At 31.6% G+C, this 25,823-nt stretch overlaps 1 protein-coding gene and 1 long non-coding RNA gene across 5 annotated transcripts in view; one reads left to right on the forward strand and one right to left on the reverse strand.

The window, feature by feature from the left end:
- Positions 1–25,823, forward strand: part of LRP1B (LDL receptor related protein 1B) — a 1,622,137-nt gene that overhangs the window by 445,714 nt on the left and 1,150,600 nt on the right. The gene's annotated exons all lie outside the window — the stretch shown is intronic.
- Positions 1–25,823, reverse strand: part of LOC107505931 — a 139,392-nt gene that overhangs the window by 45,063 nt on the left and 68,506 nt on the right. Inside the window, exon 2 of the long non-coding RNA XR_001595811.2 lies at positions 16,671–16,726. This is a non-coding gene — a long non-coding RNA (uncharacterized LOC107505931). The remainder of the gene's footprint in view (positions 1–16,670; positions 16,727–25,823) is intronic.

The following is a 25,823-nucleotide window of genomic DNA, read 5'->3' on the forward strand; positions in this document are numbered from 1 at the left end:
GAAAGACAGTTTTATCAAATCCTATTCAGAAACCTATAAGCCACACTCTACCTGTGGATAAATAAAAAGAGTTATAATAATAAAATAAAGTGAAAACCATGCAAAAAGCCTGTCTTTTCTGAAGAACCCTCATGATCTCCTGTCTGCTTCTTTTTTCATCCGTAGACTTGGAAAGTAGCCATGAGGCTGAGATCTAGGGCTTCCAAGGCTGCTGGAATTGATTTTCTCTCAGAGGGGTAACTTGGAGTCCAATCAAAGAATTACAGAAAATTTGAAGGCCATACAGTTCACTGCTCTCTGTTGTTTCCATCTGAAGAATCAATTCTCTTGAAAGCCAGGGGGTGAGGGGGTTTTATCTTAACCTTAAAGTCTTTCCAGAAAAGGAGATTTCTTTCCTTGGCAACCTACTGCAACTTTGGACAGTCCTCACTTTTTTATATCTCACCCTGAATCCTCCTACATTGTATAAACCTGTAGTGCTTAGTTAGCTTTTAAAAGATCACTTATACTCATTTGAAAGGTACTCTTTCCATCATCAGCTTAAACATTCTCTCTTCTCTGGACAAATCATTTTACTCTCTTTACTTTTTCTTAAGGCCATATGTTTCCCTAATTTTTTTTCCCCCTTAAATCCAGCCAAGGTACTGCATTTTATGTTGTAATTAGTACTATTTCTAAATAATTGTGCTGAGAAAAGGTGCTATTTTAATACTGATACAAATGGATGGATCAGGAGGAAATGAGTGTCAAGAGTATTTTCTCCAGGGGTGGGAAAAACTATATTGTTGCTCCTTTTTGGAACACATGACCATCTATCAGACAATTGCCCAGGTTCTAACTCACTCTGGCCAAAGAAAAGATGCTTTTTCTATGAAAAGCAAAATGGTCCAAGTAGATATCACACTTTTTCTGATTACTACATACCACACAAAGATATATTAAACTATTTTATGTAACATGTTTCTAAAAAAATTAATGTAATTAGTTATTGTGTAAGAAAATAATTGCTAATAGAGAGGAAAAGGGAAAAGGATAATTGTGTGGGAGAAAGTACAAGGTTGTAGGTCTGGATATATATCCAGATTGCACACTATTCATGATATGGATTCAATAAATGCTCATTATCATCTACAATGTGCCATGAATTTTCCTGGGAGCATATTTAATCTTCTAAACCAATATGTTTCAGTCCTTGCAACAGCCTTCTGAGGGAGCTATTGTTAATAATCCCATTTTTCACACAATGAACAAAAGTATCAGAGAAGTTAGATATTTCCCAATGTTACACAATTAATGTATGTTGAAGTCAAGGGCATGACAGTGTCTTCTGTCCAGTAGTCATTCTACAATATCAAAAATACTTCCCAATAACACCTGTGAAATAAGAAGTATGAATTCAGCGTCTGATGAATTCCTCTTTGGTCCTTTTTAGCTCAATTTTCTACCTTAACACTTTTGTGGGACAAAATGTAAGAAATTCATTTTTCCCAAGTAGATCAATTTACAATAATTTCCAGTAGCTTGCACATATATTTATATAGATGGTTGGAGACCTGGATGACCAAATGAATAAGTTAAAAAACTGAGGAAAGTTTCCCACAAACCCACATTTCTGAAAATGTTATATAATAGAATTTTCATATTCATCTCACTAACTTTTCAAAAAAAGAATATAGGAAACTACCTCGTTATCCCAAAATTTGTGTTCCTCAATTTATAGACATGAATGAACTATCCTTTACAGCTCACCTCTTTCCTTTACTCAATCCATAAGATAAATGCTGGGAAAATACAATTTTCTGAAGTCTGTCAACTGAGGAAGGTACTTCCGTTACCTTAATTATTGAATCACTTGTAAATCAAAGTAATTTAAAGAGAGCCAGGTTTCTAGTCATGCCTTTGCAGAGGACCAGATTAGTTGTGCTTCAAGTGCAGTACATATAATGTGGAAGACATTAGAAAAAGACTGTTGCTTTTGCTCGACATATTAATAATTCTCAGATGTCTACTTTTTAATTTCCTGTACATTTTAGATCGACATTTTTTTCCCACAATGATATTTTTTCACCACATTTTTCATGTCTTTTTCAATAACTGGACGCTTGTGTTTGTCTTTTGAATGTGAGGTTAACTTTGTTCTCGTCTCACCCTTTAATTGTATTGGCATTCAGTGCTTTTACTTCATGATTTATTTATCTTTTATTTGGCCTGAACCAGAGTTGACTTGGTTTAGGTAAAAAAAAAAAGACTTGCTACAAAATGGACCTTGTCATTTTAATCTAAGAACAGTTTTATTATCTGCTATTTTATTTTGTAGTTAATGATACTAAACCTTATTTCGTGTCCAAAGGGGCTTTGCTTACCTCTCCCATATAAAATGTGAGCTATGATGTTCTGGCCCTCATTCTTTATTTTTCTTTCAAGCTTTTCTCATGCTATCTTTCTTCCTTTTCACATCCTCCCTGATTTCTCCTTTCTAAAATAAGTAGTTTATGCAGGGTTGTGCCACCCAAGAAAATATTCATCTCCAAGTGATTTAAGAAAGTCTATATATTCTTTCGATGACACTTTTATTAGGACTGCAGTTATTTTCTTATGTGGAAAACTGTCATGTTGGTAGTCAAAAAAGTACTCCCCTTTTCTTTTGTGCTCTGCTTTTTCCCCCTATATACTTATACACTCAAGTTCATGTCATTGGAAATTTGTTCATTCCCTTACAGTTTGGAAAGCATTTACACATACTTTAACATATGTAATCTCCATAATGACACTTTCAGGTTGGCAAGAATATGCTGCTATCCTTGTTTTGTAAATGAGAAAATACACTCAGAGAGTGAAGCAAATTATCTAGGGTCATATGACATGCAAATGGAAGAGCAGAAATTCTCTTATGAACTTCAAATGCAGCCTTTTTTTTTTTTTTTTGCATGCTACATCAACAGATTATAATAGCTAAAATGATCTGCCCTGTTGAATTAAAAATAGATATTTCTGGAATCTGGTTTCATATCAGAATAAAATAATTCATTATCTCAATCCCAAACAACTTTTCAATAATAATAGAAAAAGTTAAAACATGAGATTACTGAACAGTGTTATTACTGAACAGTGATTGTCTCCTGCAGAGACAATCAGGACTCAAAACAATCACCTGTTTCTATTTTGCTATTTCTTACCTGGGCATATTACCTTTCATTGTCTAGCAATATTAGAAGCTGTAAAATGTGCATAAAAAGTGTTTATGGAATATAAACCTTCATAATGTCATTTTATAGGTAGGCTCCTTAGGAGATAATTAACTGCTCTTGGTTATTAGAATTACACTATTGCATTAAAGAGTTTAAAGTGAGTTTTAAAGTATTTTGGGAGCATCCCTAATTTGAAGCCTGCTTTATTATATTTTAAAATAGATTCTACTAATCTAAAATATAAAATATATATCCTAAAGTGAAAATAAAATGAATATTTTTGTAGTATTTAATATTTAAACTTAATTACTGCATAGTCATACTTTTTTTTTTAAATATCTCTTTATTATTAAACTATGTATCAGTGTTGGGGACAAATAGAAGGTCATGTGTAAACTCCAGTGTTTAGTATCTGAATTCATATTTTAAAAAATGAGATGTATCAGATCTCAGTAAAATACATCAAATGATACAATTATTATTTTTTATGTTACACTTATTACTGCTGGCACTTTAAATAAATGGAATTTAAATTATTGCAGAGTACTCTAATTTTCTCAATAGAGAGGAAGAAAAGATAATTGAAAGTTAATAAAAAATAGAAAATATACCTCCATGCAAAGTATTTATAGATATTATTTTCCTGAGTGGGTATTTAATAAACTAACTTCAGCTCTTTTTTAAACAAACAATTTAACAAACATGTATTGGCCATATACTAATATGTGCCCTAAGGATACAAAGATATGAAATTATGTTCCCCATCATTTAAAAAACTCTCATTTTAATACAACATGATCTGTGTAAAGAATGAGATGTGTGGAAAATATTATAGGCACACCAATGGAATACAAGAATTCAGTCTGATCGATTAGCCATAGCCTGAGGTATTTTGTGAGGAAAAATGTAGACAGGAGCTACCATGTTAAATGAAGCTGAAGGATGAGGAGGAAGGACAAACCTGATAATATGAAAATAAAATTAGATTTAGGTATCCTAAAGCCTATATAAATTCATCTTTTCCCCATAGGAATATTATCTCTTTTGCCACACACCCACACACACACACACACACACAATAATAAAAATTGTGTTCAGTGTACTCAGAAATCAAACTAATTATCTTAGTATAAGATTTGGATATTTGCAGGTCTCGGATGAATATATCTGTAATCATCCTGATCTTCAGCAACTCATCAGGGAAACAAATGAATCCTTTAAGAAGCTAGTTCTCACTGCAGCAGAAGGGGATGTGGAGACTGGGAAATTAATTTCTCTTTGGTTTTCTGTTTTTGTTATTGATACTGCTTTAGTCCAAGTAAGTTATTGCAGGTGATTATAATTATTAGTTTACTGTTCACTTTGTTTCACATTTCTGTTGCTGAAATTGTTTCCAGGTGATTCAATGTGTATTTCCAGGCCTGGGAACCACCATTGCACTTTCTTTTCCTTGTTGCATATTTCTGCCCCATGTGATTACAAGGCAAGTCTTAGAATATATGTTTGTGGTAATATGATATATACCCAAAAGAAACGAAAGGGGGAGACTTTGTAAAACACGGTTTGTACAAAATGCTACCTGTTAAATAGTTGTTTATTTTCCTGGCACTTAACCACAGCAGTCAGGCAGGAAGTGGATGTTTTTCTGTGATAATCCTGAAAGGATTCTTAAATTGGCAATCTAACAAAGATAATAAAAGAATCATTCGAGAATGACACCCATACAATTAATTGAGATATATCTATATGTATATACATATATGTGTGTGTGTGTGTGTGTATATGTGTGTGTGCACATATATATATATATATATAGAGAGAGAGAGAGAGAGAGAGAATAATATATACATTTTAATTATATTCAACAAGAAAGAATAGATGCAGAAGATTTAGGAGACTGTTTAGCACGATTCTAGAATTAGGATTCTTGGTCAGTGAGGAACCTATGAAAAACTTTTTCCCTTTACTTCCTTCCTTGTCCTACTTCCGTCAACACCGACCCATGTCCACTGTTAGTACTATCTCATTCTTACCTAAAAATGTGCTTTAAATATGTTTTACATTTTTTATTAACTATATCACACAAGCCTTCTAATTGCATTTTGCTTACTCATCAGTTCAGGAGCTAGTCCTTTTTCTCAGTTTCCAGGCCACTCTTCATGTGGCCTTTGTCTACAATGTTGTCTGAAACTCCATTTGGTAACCTTCTGTTGTGGTCTAAATTGACCACGGCTTGTCCCTCATCCTCCAAATAGAAGTGGTAACACCATGACTCTTCCATGAGTGTCCGCATTAAACATGCACCTAGTATTAGAATCCCATGATTTCTCTTTTCAACCATTTAATGCCCACTGTTTGGTGAGCACTAGAGGAATGAATGAGCTTCAATATGTCTTACACCATGATCCAAAGCCATGCAAACCATTAGCAAATTCTTACCAAACATGAATGAAGTGAGAATTATTCACCAAACTCTAAATATCAGTCATTTGTTCATGAACTTAATTTTCAAAATGTAGGTAAAAGGTACTCTCAGACCCAGCAATATCTTTTGCACAAGAGTCACAGTAGACACTTTACTGACCTAGTGACTTCATCCTTTTTCATCCACCATGGGTCCTTTCCTATAATATGTATGCTCAAATACTTTGTCTTAATTATCATGCCCTTTTTTTTCCCTAAAGAAAAAGCACTAGAATATAATAGTAGCTTACATAATTTTAGACAAGGAATGTAGGCATTTCTTGATACTCTTTAGTTGTGTTAGCTTCATTCTCAAAACTTCTGTCATATACATATTATATCTAATTACTGTGATAAACTTTTTATTTCCTCCCTACTGAACAATCCATTATTCTGTCTCTTATTCTCACTCCAATACTGCTGTTGCTACTTAATAAATTCCACGTACTTTCTGTCATTGTACATACCCTTGTCTTAAAAAAATTTACATTAATATATTCACAAGACAAAAATTTCAAAGAGTATAGAATTATATAAAACAAAACATTCTAGTTTCCTTTCACTTCCTTCCTAAATCTTACTCCCCTTCCTAGAGCTAACCATTTTTGACAGTTTGGAATATATTTTTCCAGGCATCTTTGTTTTTGTATTTACATATATACCTATGCTTTCTGAATGGAATAAACATAAATATGTTAATTTAAATAAACATATGTATTGTTATGTGATGTACTTTATTCATTGAGCCGTATGCCTGATGGGTGATTATATGATAATACATGAATTTCTGCCTCACTCTTTTTAGTAACTTCAAAATATCCATAATAGAGAGAAACTATGAATTTTTTAAACCACTTTCCTACTCTGGGATCTTTAGTCGGGTTCACATTTTTTCCATTCAAATAGTAAAGCAATGAACATTCTTGTTGGCATATGTTGGTATTACATGAAATGATATATAATTATATTATATGATGTAAAATTTTAATACAATATAAAATTATATGACAATTTCTCAAGATTAAATTCCTGCAATTGAAATTGCAGTAAAAGAAATATTCTACAATCCTAATTTTGAAAGACACTGACAATTGCCTTCCAAATAGACTTTACCAATTTACACACCAACCACAGGTTTCAACATTTGATATTATTAATCTATTTAATTAATATAAGATTTGTCAATTTTATGAAAGCAAATTTATATCATATTAATTTGAATTTTTATTGTTACAAAGGTTGAATTCTTTGCACCTGTTGTTATACATTCATCAGGCTATGAATTTCCTGATAATATCTATATCCATGTTTTTTCAATTGAGTTTTGTTAATATAAACAGTTTACACATTCTATATATTCATAATTTGTACATTATCACTAATTAAATGGTGACTCCCAATGTTAAGCAGTATATATTGTTTATTGTTATATTCTTTATACATGTAGATATTAAACTCCATTAGTTCAAGGTCCTTGTTTCATATCTTTTCTATCAGTACTCAGTATAGACACAATAAATAGGCATTTGATATTGATTGTCTGTTGATAATGGAGACTGCAATGGCAAAATGAAGACAAGGGTCAAGAGAAAAGTGCTGCTGGCTTAATGCCAGGAGTGAGACAGTCAGCTCTGGGTCAGCTGTGGGTTATGAAGGTGAGTTATCAGTCCTAGCTATATATGAAAATGAAAGGGGCCTGTGTACCCAAGATATGGCCACTGTTTTTGGTCTGTTCAGACATTCACTTTTGGGTTCATTATTTTATACATTCGCTCATCAATTAAACAATGTCTTTATCTTTACTCATTTGTTTAGGTATTTCTATGATATTCTACATGGAAAGGTGTGTTAGGCCAAAATAATAATAATAAAAAATAACCTATCAGGAAGTCATGTTCTAAATGTTATTCCATAGGCTGCATACAAAAGCATGCATGGACACATTCTATTAAATCATTCAATTTATGTATATATATTTTTTGTTTTAATTTAGTCTTTAATAAGACCTCTTTCACATACATATTTATAAGCAAAGAAATTACTCAGATTTTGCATTTAGACATAAACGTTATTTAAGTGAACAGAGTGCTAATTTTATCAGAAAGAAATGATATATTCAGAATTCAAGTAAAATATAGTAGCCTCTTTTTCATATTTTACCATTTCTTTCACTCTCAATTAGCATATATACTTCACTCCTGAAAGTATTTATTCACTTACTTGCCAAAGTCTGAGGTAATACCCAGTTAGTTTTTTCTCTAGTAAAGGAGGCATGGTTTGTGTTTTGTGATTTGGGAAAAAAAAAAAATGTTTTTCTCTAAATGACGTTTTAAAGGCTCTGAACTAATTTTAATCACTCTTGCAATGCAGATTACGGGGAGAGGAGGGGAACTGCCTTTCTCATCTATCCTGTACATATAATCATAAAGCAGCAATTTGTAATTTTTTTGAAGGGTCTTAGATATGAATGAAAGTAAAGTTTTCTCTCAAAGCTACCTTTGGTGGCTGTGGTAGTGATGGTGCTGTGTATGTGTGCATATGTGACCGTGGTTTTGGCTAGAGAGAGCTAAATATATATGGTACAATCAAGTTCAAAGTTGAGTCTTCTTAAAATCTGTAGAGATATTCTCAAATATCAAGATACTAAAATGGTCATTTCACAATAATAAATAAATAAATAAATAAATAAATAAATAAATAATATTTTTACATTCCTCTACTCAATGGGAAATTTTATCGACAGGAGAAACCAATGGTCCAATCAAACTTCCCTGGGTTACTCTTACTTAAAATGGGCTACTACAATTATATCACCAAAAGTCTGCCAACATTCTAAAAATATAAACAATTTATGAATTTATTGTAAATATAGGAAGAATATTACTTGTACATAACTTTCATATATAATATAATGGAGCTGCATTTTTATATATTACATATACATTTAATTTAATATTTATAATAAACATAATATTATAAGAGAAACTTTAAAATACGTGGAAGGGACAATAGGTTGAGATTAAGAAAACTTCAGCTTTAGCATCTGTTGCTAACAAGCTACTTCAGTAAATTAAAAGAATATAAAATATCAAGATACCAAAAACCTTATGTGGACAAGGATTTGTTTGTTTTTTTTTTATCCGTAAAATAAGGGGCTTAAACTTGGCAATATTCTAAATTCCTTTCAAGCTGTTAAATTCTACAGAGGACTATAATTTTACTATTTTAAATGATTACAAAGGCTTATAGTTTTCATAGCTTTGCTTTTATGACATCTTGTTGATGGTATATATGATTTATTCAATGTAAAGTCCTGCTCAGGAATACAGCTCCCCAATTATAGCATTGTTTATATGAAAAGAGAACAATATGTTTTAAAATGAGCCTTTTTGATAGAATTTATATGAGCACATTATATCAGAAATGGTGATTGCTATATGTATTTCAGTTTCTCTCAGACCTAATTCTCCCAATAGGATTATTTGTTTTCTGAACTCTTTATCTTGAGACTGCATGGGGAAAAAAAAAAAAAAAAAGTATATTGCTCTGTGGGAAATAACTACTTATGTTTAATGATTTTTAACCTAAGTTCTGTAATTAATCTCTTTATGATCAAGATCAAAGAACTTAAATTCTTAATATTCTTTTCAACTTCTTTTTGACACAACTATTTAAATAGAACGGTTTATAACATGAATTCTATATTATGCTCTGCTGTGTTAATCCAAAAAGAAATTTAGCACGTGTGGCTAATTTTACTTTAGATTGCTTAATTTTTATATTCTTTTTTTTCAGAACTTCAGCAATCCTTTAATGTAGCTTGAGTGTGCATATGAATATTCATAAAATAAGTATACATTTAATGGGTACAGAGTTTCTGTTTGGGATGATGAAAAATTTCTGGAAATGAATAGTGGTGATTGTTGCACAACATTGTGAATGCATGCCTAATATGACTAACTAAATTATACATTTAAAAGTGGTTTAAATGGTACATTTTATGGTAGTACATTTGCTAAGATAAAAAAATAAGTATAGCAAGACCATTACATTAATGATTTTTGAAATTATATCGGTAAATTAAAAAAAAAACACTTCCTTGGAAGAGAAAGAATTAGAAAATACTTTACATTTGATATTTGAGGCTAATTTTTTCTATGCTGGATTCTAGATACCTAACTATCTCCAGGAAAGTCTGCTGTAATAACAGTTTGAAAGTACTATCTCTGTCTTAAGGGTGTGATGACTTCTTTTGGTCCATTAATTCCATATCCACATACATGTTTATAGTTCTTTTCTTAGAACCAGAATATTCACTTATGTCATTTTGATGATATAGAATGGCATACACAATTACAGTCACTAGAGTAAGAGGAGACCAACTCAGAGAGAGTACTGGCATCCACACAGGTTTACAAAGCTTTCTCTTTTGAGTTATTATGTATTATGCAATTTTCTTGTGTTTACCAGAGGCTAATTATCACCTTATTCTCAGGACTGACAAAAACAATATATAAATGAGGAGGTACAGAGAAATATCCAACATACTCTTCATGTGGAGAATTCTAACTTTGAAGATGAAAGTCAATTTGATATCCAAGAGAATGTCAAAATCATAAAGAAATTTAATCATCATTAAATAAAAAACATATTTAGAAGTTAATAGTTTAGTCCATTGCCCTCCTTTAAGATGGTATGGAAAAGGGTGATCCTGCCTGAGACAAAGGGCTTTACCCTCTGTTTAACTTCTGCAATACTTAACACAATACCTGCATCCTCATATACAACTGTCTTTAAATATTTTGTTGTCTTTAAATATTTAAAAATACCAAGCAATTATTACATATTTTAAATAATTTTGTAAATATTTGTACAATTTACCACAATGTACATAAAATTTGGTATTTGTAGCCTTTGTAAGGAATATTTAAAAAGTCATAAGAGAAAGGGTCACAATATATTAGTGGCCATATATGAAAAGTAGAGTACTATAGGTTGAATCTTAAAAAAGGAAAAAAAAAACTGTGAAAATGGAGGAAAATAAGGCATAATTAGAAAAAAACTTAAAAGATCAAAGTAATGAAAAAAGGTAACATGTACGTTTGATAACAAACCCTTGGTAAGAGCAATGATGGTAAATTCAAAACAGGATTGGGGACATTAATTTCAACATCTCTAGCACATGTTTTCTAACAGTAGTTACTAATTAGTGATTTTTTTGACTTCTGTCCTGAAAGCATGATTTGCTATAGCTTTAGCCTATATTCTATTTGATTAATCGGGGGCAAGAATGTGAGGGAGGAAACCATTGCTAAGTTAACATGAAAAAATGAACAAACACAAATTCAATAAAAGACTAAATTCTTTAAATAAGAATTGGTAGTTCAAGATGTAGGAAAGTTCTGAGTGTACCAATTCAAGTCAGTTAAGAAATCCACTGCAAGGATTTTCGTCTGGGAGTTTGATTTTATCCCTGCAGCTTTTCTTAAGAGTATTTCTATTTCTTTATGCTAGTGACTTAGTATTCCTTTCCCAATACTCATTTTTTTCTGCCTTTGCCTTAAGCACTATGGAAATCAATACAGTTGGCTCTCTCTGTCCTGTCTTCAACACCTGTAGTTTCCTGTATGTGATGGTTTGAGACCTGCAGATGCTTCTTAATCCCATAGCCACACTGAGGACCATTTGTTCAATAGAACATTTTCCACAGCGGCAGGGAACATTAAGCTACTGCTGTGGGTGGTAGAATATTGCCTTTTGTTAGCTATAGGATAAAAGCAACCTTGGATGAGGTTAGAATATCATTTTTGTTTTTGTGACTGCTTTTTAGGATTGTATTGATCAAACTTATTTATGCCTTGACATGGAATGGGATTGCTCTTCTCTTGTGCCATTTTTTTTTCCTTAGCTTGTTAGTGACTTCCCTCTGGGTGGGAACAGAGGATTTAATCAAGTAGCTGGCTGAGAATCTGTTCTCTGCAAGGGTTATATGAAGGATATGGATTGTCTATAAGAAGAAAGTGAATTTGGCCGTAGCCTTGGTTTGATATATTAACCTTAAATTCAATTCTCTCAGTTTGAAGTCTAATTCTCAAAATGGCTGGTTAAACAAAACCAAGTTACATTTAAACTGCTGAAAATATCAACCACATAAGATTTGTAGAACGTGGAAAAGATGGAGGCAGGATTTTGGAATCGGTTTTCAGGGCTCTTACCAAATACTTACAGTTTAAATAACACTAATCACATGATTTCAAATATATAATATACACACACACAGAGACACACACATATTGCATTCAATACATATTTACAAAGTGTTCTAGGCACTGGTAATAAAGCCATGGTGGTAGATTTTTTCATTTGTGGAACAGGCATGATCCCTTACCTCAAGAGTTTACTTAGAAAGTTAAATCAAACATTAATTTGAAGTGTTACAAAGAAGTGCTGGCAGCCTTACCTAGTCTGTGGGCCAGGGGTGGGGAATCAGCAAAAGCTGCTTATTAAAAAAAATGTTTAATTTGGGAAATGTGCAGATGTAGGGGAATTTCAGGTAGCTTACCACATTTAGTTTGATTGTTTCTTACCGCCTTTCTTATACCCTACACCTGTCCTTTTCTTTTCTTCCTAGAAATAACTTTTCTAAATGGGGTATAAAAATGCCATTGGACATGAACATATTAGAAAACTATAAATTTTGCTTTTCCAAAGACCTTTAAAAGCCACTTGTCATGGTAATTTTGAAAGAAAATTAAGATATCATTTAGAGATCTAGTTTAGTCTCCTATGGAGCATGTGACTTTTGGATGTCATCTGTAAATGACAACAACTATCTCATGGATTGGTTAGCAAATTAAGTGAGATAGTGTATGTAACATTCGTATAAAATATTTGTTCATAATAGACAATTACTATAGCTTCTGCTCTTCATACCCCACTGCATGCAACTTTGAGGGCTGAGGGACACTTATTTCACCATGTTCACATGTTTATTGTCCTTGAAAGCCAGTTTCTTAAATTCCAATGGGCTACCCAACTTTTCAAAATTCAGAGTTCTGTTAGAACCATCAGCTCTTCTATCAAGATTTTTTTTTTCTTTTTTTAATCCTAATCGTTCCACACCTAATATTAAGGAAGTGAATGTGGTTTAACTATGTAGTTACCAACAAGGAGATAAAGAGAAATACGAAGCCCAAGAAGAGTTTTAAGGATTTTACTGACACTACCTACTTCCAAATTCAATGTAAGGTTGATCTTTATCTCCATTAATCCACCAAATCAAGCAAAAAAGGAAGTCGTGTTTATAATTTGATTTTCTTCTTTTGTTCTGATCAATATCAATTTTTCTTAGTGGCATTTAGATATGGTACTGTGACTCAGGAATGTAGAGGAATCTGGGTGAAGATTCTTAAGTCAGAATATTATAGGGGCCTAGAATCCTGTTCCCTGATCTTCTATTCTAGTCACTTACTATGGGCTACCCCTAAACCTTCAAAATATGTCAAATTGTTGCCGTAGTGACTACAAATTATTTGTTAAAAAGAATTTATTTTTAGAGCAGTTTTAGGTTCACAGCAAAGCTAGGAGGAAGATATAGAGGTTTTCCCTATACTCCCTGCCCCCACACATTCAAAGCCTCCCCTATTACCAATGTTCCCCACCAGAGTAGAACATTTGTTACAGTTGGTAATCCTACTTTGACACATTGTCATCACCCATAATCCATATTTTATTTTAGGGTTCACTCTTGATGTTATATATTGTTTTTTTTTGGGGGGGGGAGGGAATTATCACTGTATAGATTTTGAACAAGGGAAATTCATGTATCTGCCACTGCATTATCATATAGAATAGTTCCACTGCTTTAAAAATCTTCTGTGCTCTACCTGTTCATCTCTCTCTTCCTCCTTACTACTGGAAACTAGTGGTCTTTTTACTGTCTCCATAGTTTTTAGTTGGAATCATATGCTATATAGGCTTTTCAGGCTGGCTTTTTCATTTAGTAATATGCATTTCAGTTTTCTTCATGTCTTTTTGTGTCGTGATAGTTTATTTCTTTCTTAGCACTAAATAAGATTCTATTGTTTAGATATACCATAGTTTATTTTTCCATTCACTTACTGAGGAACATCTTGGATGCTTCCAATTTTTTCAGTTATGAATAAAGCTGTTATAAACAACCGAGTGCGGGTGTTTGTGTGGATGTAATTTTTAAATTTTATTTTATTATTAGTTTCAAGTATACAGTACATTGATTAGACATTTATATAGTTTATGAAATGATACCCTGATCACTCTTTTCTCCTCTGACTCTACACCTAACCATTGCATTAGTGCTAACTGCATTCCCTATGCTGTGCTCCCCATCCCTGTGACTATCAATTATTGATCTATACTTCTTTAACCCTTCACCCCTTCTCTAAGTCTTCCCACACTCTTCCTCTCTGGCCATCACCAGGTGGTCATCTGTATTCATGAGTCTGTTTTCAAATAGTTCATTCTTTTCTTTCCCTTTAGATTTCATCTGTAAATGAAATTATATGGTATTTATCTTTCTACGACTTATTTCGCTCAGCATAATAGCTTCTAGGTCCATCCATGTGGTTGTAAATGGTAGAATTTTGGATTTTTATGGCTGAGTAATATTTCTTTATATGTATGAACCATAACTTCTTTATATAATCATTTGTTGATGGGTATTTGGGTTGCTTCCATATCTTGACTATTGTGAATAGCACTGCCATGAACATAGGAATACATAGATCTTTATGAATTATTGTATAATTGCTGGGTCAAAAGGTACATCCATTTTTAATTTTTTGAGGAATCTCCAGACTATTTTCCATAATGGCTGTACCAATTTGCAATCCCACCAACAGTGTATGAGAGTTCCCTTTACTCCACATCCTAGCCAACATTTGTTCTTTGATTGATTGATGATAGCCATTCTGACATATGTGAGGTGATATCTTATTGTGGTTTTAATTTTCATTTCTATGATGATTAGCAAACTTGAGAATATTTACATATGTCTATTAGCCATTTGTATTTCCTCTTTGGAGAAATATCTATTCAGGTCTTCTACTCATTTTTAATTGGATTGCTTGTTTTTTTGTTGTTCAGTTGTATGAGTTTTTTATATATTGTGGATATTAACCCCTTATCAGATGTATCATCAGCAAATATCTTCTCCCATTCAGTAGGTTGTTTGTTTTGTTTATGATTTACTTTACTGCGCAAAAACATTTTAGTTTGATGTAGTCCCATTTGTTTATTTTTTCTTTTGTTTCCCTTGCCCATGGAGAAATGTGTGTAGACAAGTTTTCAACTCACTTGGGTCAATACCAGGGAGAGTGGCTGCTGGATCATATGGTAAAAGGACATTTAATTTTCTAAGAAATTTCCAGAATGTTTTTTAAAGTTTTTGTGCCATTTTACATTCCCACCAACAACAAATAAGAGATCCTAAAGATTGCTCCATATTCACATCGGCACTTGAAATTGTCCGTGTTTTGAATTTTGGCTATTTTAAAGTGTGTCATGGCATCTCATTGTTTTTTTAATTTGCAATTCCTCAGTGGCTTATATTGTTTAACAGTTCCTTAATGTTATATGATTATTTTCTATCTGTATATATATACATATATATATATATATATATTTTTTTTTTTTTTTGATGAGATGTCTGTTCAGGTCTTTTGCCCATTTTTTAAAGTGAATTGTCTTTTTGAGTTTTAAGAGTTTTTTGTATATATTGGGTAACAGTTCTTTATCAGACATATCTTTCATAAATATTTTTCTCAATCTGTGCCTTAACTTTTCATTCTCTTGATATTATCTTTCACAGAGTAGAATTTTTTTTTAATGAAGTTCAGCTTATCAAGTATTTATTCATTAATTATGGTGTTGTATTTTAAAAAGTCATTGTCATACCCAAGGTAGTCTAGATGTTCTCCTATGTTGTCTTCTAAAAGTTTAATATTTATATTTTACATTTAGGTCTGTGGCTCATTTTGAGTTAATGTTTGTAATGAGTATAAAGTTTGAGTCTACATTTATATTTTTTCATATGGCTATCCAATTGTTCCAGCACTATTTGTTGAAAAGACTATCTTTGCTTAATTGTATTGTTTTTGCTCCTTTTTTTTTTTTTAAGAGCAATTGACTATGTATGGGTCAATTTCTGGACTCCTATAATTTATGTTTGGGTGTTTGTTTCCCTTATGTGCCGTGAGATTTATAAAGACAAGTGCCATATATTAAACATCTGTGTGTGTAAGACCCAAATATAGAAACTAGCTAAATATTTGCAATGTTAATCTCCCTATAAAATAGAGAGAATACATTATTAATTACTTCATAGAAAATATAAACAATATAAACTTAAGTTAATTGTGTTTTCTTAATGCTCTTGAAATATGTCACATAATTATGGAATTTTCTAGAACATTCCAAACTACCTGATCATACAGCTCTACTGGGCCACACTTAATCTTACAGTTTCCCAGTTAAGACTCCCAAATTTTTAAGAACAGGTTCTTGGACTCTGTATTCTTAATAAAAATGTCAGACGATCATATGTTCAGCTATAATTAGGTAGCATTGTCATATGTGAAAAGTAATTTCAAAATTCAAGATAACCAACATCGAATGTAACTAACTGCATACTACATTTTTTTTTTCAGTCTATTTATTCTTTTACTGAGCAAACATGTACTGAGTAGATCAGGTACTATGCCTGGGGAGAAAATGTAAATATAGTGACAGGGAAAAGATTAAAATAAGTGGACAAAATAGTAGCATAAAAAATGAAGATTGGGAAAGATTTCACAGAGTAGATAATATCCTTAGTATATTTTTCATCTGACTTTCTTCTGATTCTTCCTTAGCCCTAATTAGGGTGGATTTACGATCCAACATTTTTTTAATATGTTATTGGGCAATTGAAATATCCTATCATTGAGTATTACATCAATTACGTCACTCTAGGTAACATTTCAGGTTTGAATAACTACATACATTTCTGCTTGAATCATATTGGCATTGTGTGGGTGGCTTGTCGAAGATTTCTTCAGCTGAATAAATTCCATGACCGAAAAAGGAAAAAGAGAAGGACTAATAAACATTTTAATTTGAACTAACATAAAAAAAGCTAAAAAATTGTCATCACTAGAAGCAGACTTTTTAAAAAAAAATGTTTCCCCTTTAATGAGTTACATTTGTGGAAATGAAAGAATAAATAATATTAAAATAAATAAAGTTTGGTTTTAAAAATGATAATTACATTTAAATTTTAAAAATGGTAATATACATATAGATAAACACATATAGAATAGATTTATACATATATACGAGAAAGATAGTCACCAACAGTATTTTTACTATATTTCATTTCAAAGGCAAGAATCTTCTAACTAGCTATAAAAAGAGTACATTAGCTATTCCAAATGAAGATAAACCATGTTATATTACTTATGGAAGTAATATATCATCAACATTCTAGTGTTCTTTTATTAAACCAGCTTTTGATACTTTTAGATGTGTTACTTAACCTCCCTGGGCATTGCTCTCCTCATGTATAAAATGTTGGCTGATTGTTGACATTTCTCCTACTTTAAAGTTCTATGATATAGTATCTACTCAGTATGTATAGCATTATGCATATGGCTAGTCTTCAATAAAAATTTTGTTCGAATGAATAAAAAACAACTTGCACCCAACCAGCTGCCTTTAAGTATTCTTAAATGAGGATTTACTAACTACTTGTATAGCTTCCTATGGACTATATACATATTTATTACATATTAATTTTATTCCTTGCAGTCTGTATATGTAAAATACTAATCTTGCTTCTGTATGCATTAGAGATCATAACATTTCTCTATATTATTCTGTTGAAGATAGAATATCATTTTATTCTATATACTAAAATGGATAAATCTAAGCTAAAACTATAATATTTTCAGGTAAAATTGAGGATATTTTAATATGAGTGCATATAAGACCAAATTGCAAAAGTATGTACCACAAGAAGAGAGGGGGTTACTACCACAGGTTAGAAAGCATAAAACATAAGCAATGTGTAGGCAATGAGAAGGAGATAAAAGTTTGTGTAAATTACTTATTTTAGGGGGAGTTCCTTTCTCCAGAATGCTCCTTGATTCAGATAATAAGAAAGGATTCTTTACAGTTTGGGTGTGCTGGGCATACCGTTATCTACCACTTTTTTTTTTTTTTTTTTTTTTTTACCATCTTTACATTTTCATGTCAACCATAAAATTTATTAGGTCAGTTGTAGAAGAATGTGGCTGCTTCATTAATTCAGAATTTATTTATTTGAACATAGCTAATGTGAATTACATTAATGTTTTCCTGAAAAGTAATTTAAAAAAAAAAAAAAAAAAGGTAACCATAGCTTTGAACATAGATTTTAAATGCACCATCTTAGATGTTTGGTAAAATATCTTTAGAAATATACTTTTATTAATAAGTGCTTTTTTTTTTTTTAGTAATCTTAGTCAATTACTTTTGGGCTTGCCATAGTCTTCAAGGACAAGCTGGTGTCATCCTGAACTATATGTGTTATGCTGATAATCAGCATCATTGGACCTGAAACTCTGCCATCTTTCTTTTGTGTGATTGACCTTGTTATTTTAAAGGGGTAAGGAAAGGAGGAGGAGTTTGGCAAAGCATCGAAAAATCAGAACACTTTGTAGCTCAGCACTTCGTTCTAAACATTAAGGTCAGACCAGGTGCCAAATAACCTGACAAATTTGGAATGAACAGCAGGGCAGCTTAATACCTAAAAAACATCAGAAGTGCACAATGTCACCACAGCAACACAAAAATAGGATAGCTACTAGCAATGCTTTTCGTTATTTGGCTAACATTATTTGTAGAGACAATGACTCTTCCTCTTTACTTTCAAAAGAGCCTGTATGGATATATAGTGTATCAATAAAAATGGATTCTTATGAAGTCCTGGAATAGTTAATGCAGTCATTTGTAATGTGAATCACTTTACTGATGTAGTAGCAAGAAGTTGAAGTGCAAAGGGCAGTTTCTGAATGGATATATTGAAAGATATATAGCAGAACCCCATGCTACCTGCTGACGTGCAAGTTCTAACAGGGAAGTTAAGTGCAGTAATTGACATGAAAGTCACATAAATCAAAATGAATCCATTTTATCTTTATTCAACTTTTATAAAAGATGTGCTATTATAGGGTCTATACAAAATTTAAAAATTGTATACTTTGCTATGAAGTTCACAGATGAGTAATTTAAACATACAGTGTACAATTTTTTAACTCACAAATTTTTCTCTTAAACAGAAACAGATACTGCAATTTTTCCATTAATTATTTAAATCCCTTGGTATAAAATGAAAGAGATGAATATTTTAGTTTTTTTTCTCTGTTGTTCCTTCCCCATCTTTTCTTTTTTTTCACTCCCTTATTTTCCCTATTGCTTTATTTTCACATCAAATCTACAAACTCAAAATAGTGAGAGAAACACCTCTCATAAAATTGTCAGAACTATTCCATTTTCTGTGCCCAGTATAAAGTTCTGAGTAAATCTAAATAGTTTAGTAGAGTTTCCTAGTCTGAAAAAGTTTTGATAATTATTAATTTTTATCCAAAATAACCCTTAATTTAGACATGACAGAAGCAGTTCTATGAATAGTTTAATTCTAATTCTGATTTGAGAAAATATGTCTTGAGTTTATCAACATCTGGAAAATTCACTTCAAGGAGCAAACTTTTGCATAACACCAATGATAAAATATTTTGTCCGAATTCATCTGCCTATTTAATTCTAATTTAGCTATTTTGGTATTTTCTGTCTTGTCAAATCGTTTGTCACCAATATAATAGAAACCAGTCATAACTGACCATTATTTATATTGATTTTATAATTAGAAAGAATTGAAATTATTTTAAATTCTTAAATGTGTGCTTCTTAATTTTTGCTTAATCTTAATTGCCAGTTTAAAAGAACCTCAAAACATTACATTGACTCACTGATGTTATTATGAGCACTAAGCGATCATTACAGCGTATAATAAATAATTGCATTTTTACATGTGCACTATATAAAAGTAGAAAGGATGGAACCAACTTTTTATTGACTGTAGAGACAATCTTAGCATTTCACTTTTTTAAAAAATATAAACCCTGATGTGAATAAACATCATTGTACAACATCAAGGGACCATTTTATTCCCTTGGAAATACATGGCCTTCAAGTTGAACAAATTAGAAATATACTTTTTTTTTTTTTTTTTAACTAAAAGGTTAATAAAATTCTTCCTGACTTTTTGGAGGAAAGTTCAGTTTGGGTTTTTGCCAAGGTCTGGAAACTTTCCCAGTATGTCTAACTAACCTGAATGATACAAGCCACTTTAAAAATCAATACTGTAACCAAGACTTCAACTGAATGGGTTCTCAAAAAGCATCTTTATTTAAATGTGTCAAAAAAGTTGTAAAAGTTGGGTAGGAGAAAGGGAGAGATATCAATTATGATCACAATAAAGACTAAGTTTTGATATTTCTAATGGTTAAGTATAATTGAATTTTGTGACAATAATGAAAACATTACAATAATTAAAACATTATTATACCATGAATGTTTTCAGTAGAAAATAATTCTGTAAACTATGTATTAACATATTCAATGTAATTATGAAAAGTCAGAAAATTACTTTTAACTCACTACAATAGCATTATATGAAAACTACCCAGTATACAGTAAAAGTATATACAATATTTTCTTCTAGTAGCTGATATGTTTGGAATGAATTTCAAGATAAAAAGAATATTTCTTCTTCCACATACCATTCCTATGGTTTAGGGGAATTAAAATTATAATCTTTGAGAGATACAGTCAGTCATGACTTTATCAATTAGGTCGTTAGAATAATCAGTGTTATATAACAGCTGTATTAAAGGCTGTATGTATATATATATATGTCACAAATTACTTCTTAGCTAATCTTTACTGTATTCCTTTCATGACTATATGAAGCATATTGACTTTTTTAAAAATTGCCATTTATAAGTAACAAGAAATACTTATACAGTCACCAACATTAGCTCTTCAATACGTTAGTAGAATGGTTTTACAGTGGATGGTCACTTGTTCTAACTTAAGGTATTTCTCAAAGCTTTGCTTCCCTAAGAGACAAATAAAAGCTGTACCTCTGAGTTCTGCCAATTTAATCTCATGCCCCCAAAGGAATCCAAGTATCCATCCTTTTATCTTGTGTTTGTAGAAATAGCTGTTTTGCCACCCTTGTTGAACTAAGCTTCAGATAATTTGAATTCATTAATTCACAAATTCTCTTAGGTTCTTAATAACTCATATTTTTAATTTGTGATTGTTATACTTTTTAAAAATCCAGGAATTCCCTAGCACAAATTTAAATGAATCCAATCAGACAAATTATAATGTAAATTAACTGAATTGCGGAATCATTTGGCTTTTCTTCTCTTCAGTCAATTAAATGTTGTTTCCCCTAGATTCTATTTCCCCACTGTCTCTCATATGCATTATTTATTTATTATTTTAACAAAGATTTAATAAGTCCTATAAGGTCTTAAGCTGTAAATTGGATGTAAAAATAAAATTCTAAATTTTAACCCCTCTGGTTGTTACAGAGTTCACAGATTACAATAAGAAAAAAATATGAAAATGAGCATGCTAAATACAGTAGTTGAAGCAGATAATTAGCTGAGGAAATATTCAAGTCTAGGCTCTTTGATTATAAGGACAGAAGTTAAAAATTTTTTAAAAAGCAAAGTTGAGGTGAGGAGTGAGATAAAAAGTGTAAGTATACAGAAGTCAGCCGAAATAGAAACCACTGACCAGTGAGAAGTCAATTGGGATCTAATAGAAGACTAATTCTAGATTTAAGACAGCCTTTGGGGAGCAAGCAGATGAAATGTTATATTTGCTTTAATGCAACTTACTTGAACTCTATAAGATTATTTCTGTCATTTTACCAATATGTTACCTCTTAGTTCAAATTATAGAAAAATGGATGGATGGATGGATAGATGGATGGATGGATGGATGGATGGATGGATGGATGGATGGATGGATGGATGAATAGATAGATAGATAGATAGATAGATAGATAGATAGATAGATAACTGGAATAGCTCATCTTCTGGATGGGTTCCTTTAATTTGGCTGCCCACTATGCAATCCTGTTATAGAGAGTGCAGAAGAGTGACAAGGACAACTTAGGGTCTATATATTCAGGAAAGGCTATGGGCAGGGTGTCAGGTAGGCCCAGTAGGCCAAAATATATCAAGTGCAATATTCTTTCCACTCTCACTGTTCTTCTCATAGCATAGTTTAATTCTTCTATTTAGATTGTCATAGTATCATCCTAACTGATTTTCCAGCTAAAGATACAGACATCAAACAAATAGCATACAGAAAATCCATTTATTTTTATAGATGTTCTCATGGCATTTAGTTTTGATTTTTATTATAGCACTGTTCACTTACAAGTCTGTCTGTTATGAGGGGAAATAGGAGAAGCTAAGTAAATGTTTAATGAATAAAAACCGAGTGAATGAGTAATGAAAACAGTTTAGCTTGTCCTGCCTATGAAAGACATTAAATATTTTAAAGTTGAAATAAGTAGAACTTTTATTTATTAATGAATCCAAGGCAGAGAGGATATTCTGGCTTTATAGAAATGTGAAAGGAACTAGGGCTCTTCTTTGTTTTGTATTGTAATTATTATCACCACCAATTTGTTAAAGGTCATGATGTAGTGAAAATGACTCGAGGGGAAAAAAGAGAATAATAATTTTCTATTTAAGGGCAAGTCCTGTTTTTTACTCTGTAGATTCCAAAATAAATGCATGTGTGTGGATGCATGCATATTTACTCATATCAGGTAAATGCACAAGACTTTTTTGGTGGCCTTTGCAAACTGGCTTTGTTGTACCGATTCTCATTATAACAGGTTCATAGTATGTCTCATGCCCTTTCTCAAAAACAGCCTAGATGCCCTGTAAAGCTAATAATAATTACCTATTATTTCTTGTTCATTTTGTTTTTGTTTAAACTTTCCTTAAAATTAGGATAGGATGCTAAAATTTCATAATCATTGAAGCTAATTGATTGGTATATAGGAGTTTTCTGTACTACTCTACAATGGCGAGTGTTTTAAATTTTATTTTAGAAAAGTAAACTAAGATAAACGACAAAACATAAGCATGACAATTAAATTTTTAAATTTACTTTTCCCCATCTTGCTAATCCATCAGAATAGTAGGAGGATTTGCTTTGAGCTCTTTTTACTGGATAACTCTATTTATATTATCTAAAGAGAAAAAATTCATATTCTCTTACCATAATCTTATAAGAGAGGACTAAAAAGAAGCTGGCTAAGAAAAGTATTTATATATATGAGAAATTCAGGGAAATTTTTATAGAAATAAAATAGACACATTGATCTCTGAAAATTACTTTAAAGCCTAATATGCACAATTCCATTCTGTAGCCCTGCCAAATGATACCATGCCATATTTAAATTAGACCCTTAAAATTGCACCAAGAGAAATAAAGATGGCCGTATAAGTTAATCTATTTTCCATAATTCTTTGTCAGCATAGCAATAGCGCAGATGCTATTATCTTGATTTTCCCCCTAAATTTATTTTTTTGTATGCCTATTTGATAAATATTTATTGAGGCTCTAAGTTGTGTTGGGTGCTGGTCAAAACACTAGAGATAGAAGTGTGAAAATGATATAGTTCTTATCTAAGAGACCACACGATCTCATGGAAGATGAAGATCCCCAAACATAATTAAAGTATAATAAGCTATTTCACAGAGATAGTCCTCAAATGCTAAAATGAAGATAGAATAAAGACCGAATAACTACCTGCAGGAATTGGGGAAAGCATAGCATAGCAGATATATGATCTTTGTGTAAGTACTTAAAGAATCATTCTGATTGCCCAAGTAGAAAACTGGGGAGAGGACTGCCTTTGAAAGACAACTTGAAGATGATGAAGAATGAAGGATAAAAGGCAGATTAGAGAGTGACAATTTAAGAGCCTTGATAAAATGGTACATGAAAGTTGTGGGGAACAAGGCAGCAAAAACAGAATCACAAATAGTGAACGTATTTAAGAGATACCTAAAGAGATGATTTTGAAAAAATGTTAGTGAAGTGTGAAATTGAAAGCAACAGATGGATGATTGAAAGCATGTGTATATACTGTAAACATTAACTTGGTATAAGTTTAAAAATATTTGTATATAGAATATAAGGAAATGTTTCCTAGATATACATTTTATGTGAATTAAAATTATAAAAGTTTTAGTCTTTTTATATCTATAAAATATCTTTCTGAAGTATACTTAAAGATCTCTATTGCTCAAAAATGAGATATAAGAAAATATAACGATGAAAAAGATAAAATTTTAACTTATTGTTAGTGGAGTATCAGCCATTTTTAAAAGAGTAGGTATGTCCATGTATGAAAACTACTGAGAAGAGAATGGGAGTGAATAGTCAATTTGGTTATTGTTTTCATTGCCTAACATATTGGTTTGTTCATATAAAGTCTATATAATTTTATGTAGTATTTTCAAAATAATAGAGATTTAAGGTGGCAGTTTGATTAACCTAAAAATGAAGATAGCCATCATTTTTTATTGTCTTAATATACTTTGTGGAGGCTTGAATCTTTATTTGTTATTTCTATTTATAGGATTTAACTATAAATCCCATATAGCTAATACCAAATCTCATCCTAAGAATAAAACACTAAGATCTGACTCAAGATCCAATATCATATGTTGCTTGAAATTTTCATTTCTGTAAAATAAACTACTTTTTTCCTTTTGTGAAACTCCTTAATCTCTACTTCAAAGAAGTTAAGTAAGAATGCCTGTTTTGAGTCCCATTCTTAAGTAAATTTTAATTTCCTCTTTTACATCAATATCTCTATTGTAAAACCCAATGTCCTTACAGTCACACGAATCATTTTCATTTGGAAATTAATTATATTTTTCTAATTACGAATACGTAAGAAGTATAAATATTTTATAAGGCCGTTGGAAAAACTAGGCATGGAAACTGGTGAGCCTAATTTGAAAATTGAGGCTCCATGAATTAGTTTTATTCATTGTTCAATATTTGTTGAGCATCTGTGAGCATCTGGGCAGTTGGGAAATATCAGTGAAGAGAATGGAGTAGGATATCTGTTTTTGTGGGGTTACATTCTAGTGAAGGGAAAGAGATACAAAAAGTGATAATCATGGTAGATTAGCCTATGTTTTGAAGCAGTCTTGAGGAAGAATTCCTTTTTCAATTTATCTCTTTCCTCTTACATTTTCTATAAGGAGAAAGAAGAAACAAGATTGTGCTTTCCACACTTTGTTTTAAAATCTCCTCAGCTCAATATCTAAGTTTATTATTTATAAGATCAACTTGGTTCCCAACAGTAGAAATAATTCGGCTACATTCTCTAACTGTGTAACAAAGATAGCCTTTCCTTTATTTTTCGATAAAATGTTCCTTATTCTATCTGAGTTCTAACCAGGAGTGATTTTAAGATTCATATTACTACCAATCTAGGTTCTTTCTCTTAAGTGCTTCAAAACTTTCAGCCTCTACCCACTGTGGTTTCAATTCCAAAACCAGTTTTTTAAGATATTTATTACAGGAGCACCTGAATTCAGAATTGCAAAATCTGTATTAGTTTCCTAGGGCCGCCATAACAAAGTGAATGGGTGAAGACAAACTGGATGGGTGAAGACAACTGAAATTTATTCTCTCACTCCTAGAGGCTAGAAGGCCTGTTCAGGGTGTTAGTAGTGTTGATTCCTTCTGAGGGAAAAATGTATTCCTTGCATCAATCCTAGCTGCTGGTGAAAGCCAGAAACCCTTGGCGCTCCTTGGCTTCTGTGTGCATCATTTCAATTTCTGCTTCTGTCTTCACATAGCATTCTACCTGTGTATCTCTATGTTGTCTTCTTCTCCATGTGTCTGTCTCTGTATCTAAATTTCCCTTTTTTTTTATAAGGATATCAGTCATATTGAATTATGGCCCGCCCCCATGGCTTCATCTTGAAAATATCGGTAAAGACCGTATTTAAAAAAAAAAAAAAAAAAATCTCAATCATAGGTACCAAGGTT

This window comes from Rousettus aegyptiacus, unplaced genomic scaffold (assembly GCF_014176215.1).
Source record: "Rousettus aegyptiacus isolate mRouAeg1 unplaced genomic scaffold, mRouAeg1.p scaffold_m13_p_2, whole genome shotgun sequence".
NCBI classification, from domain to species: Eukaryota; Metazoa; Chordata; class Mammalia; order Chiroptera; family Pteropodidae; genus Rousettus; species Rousettus aegyptiacus.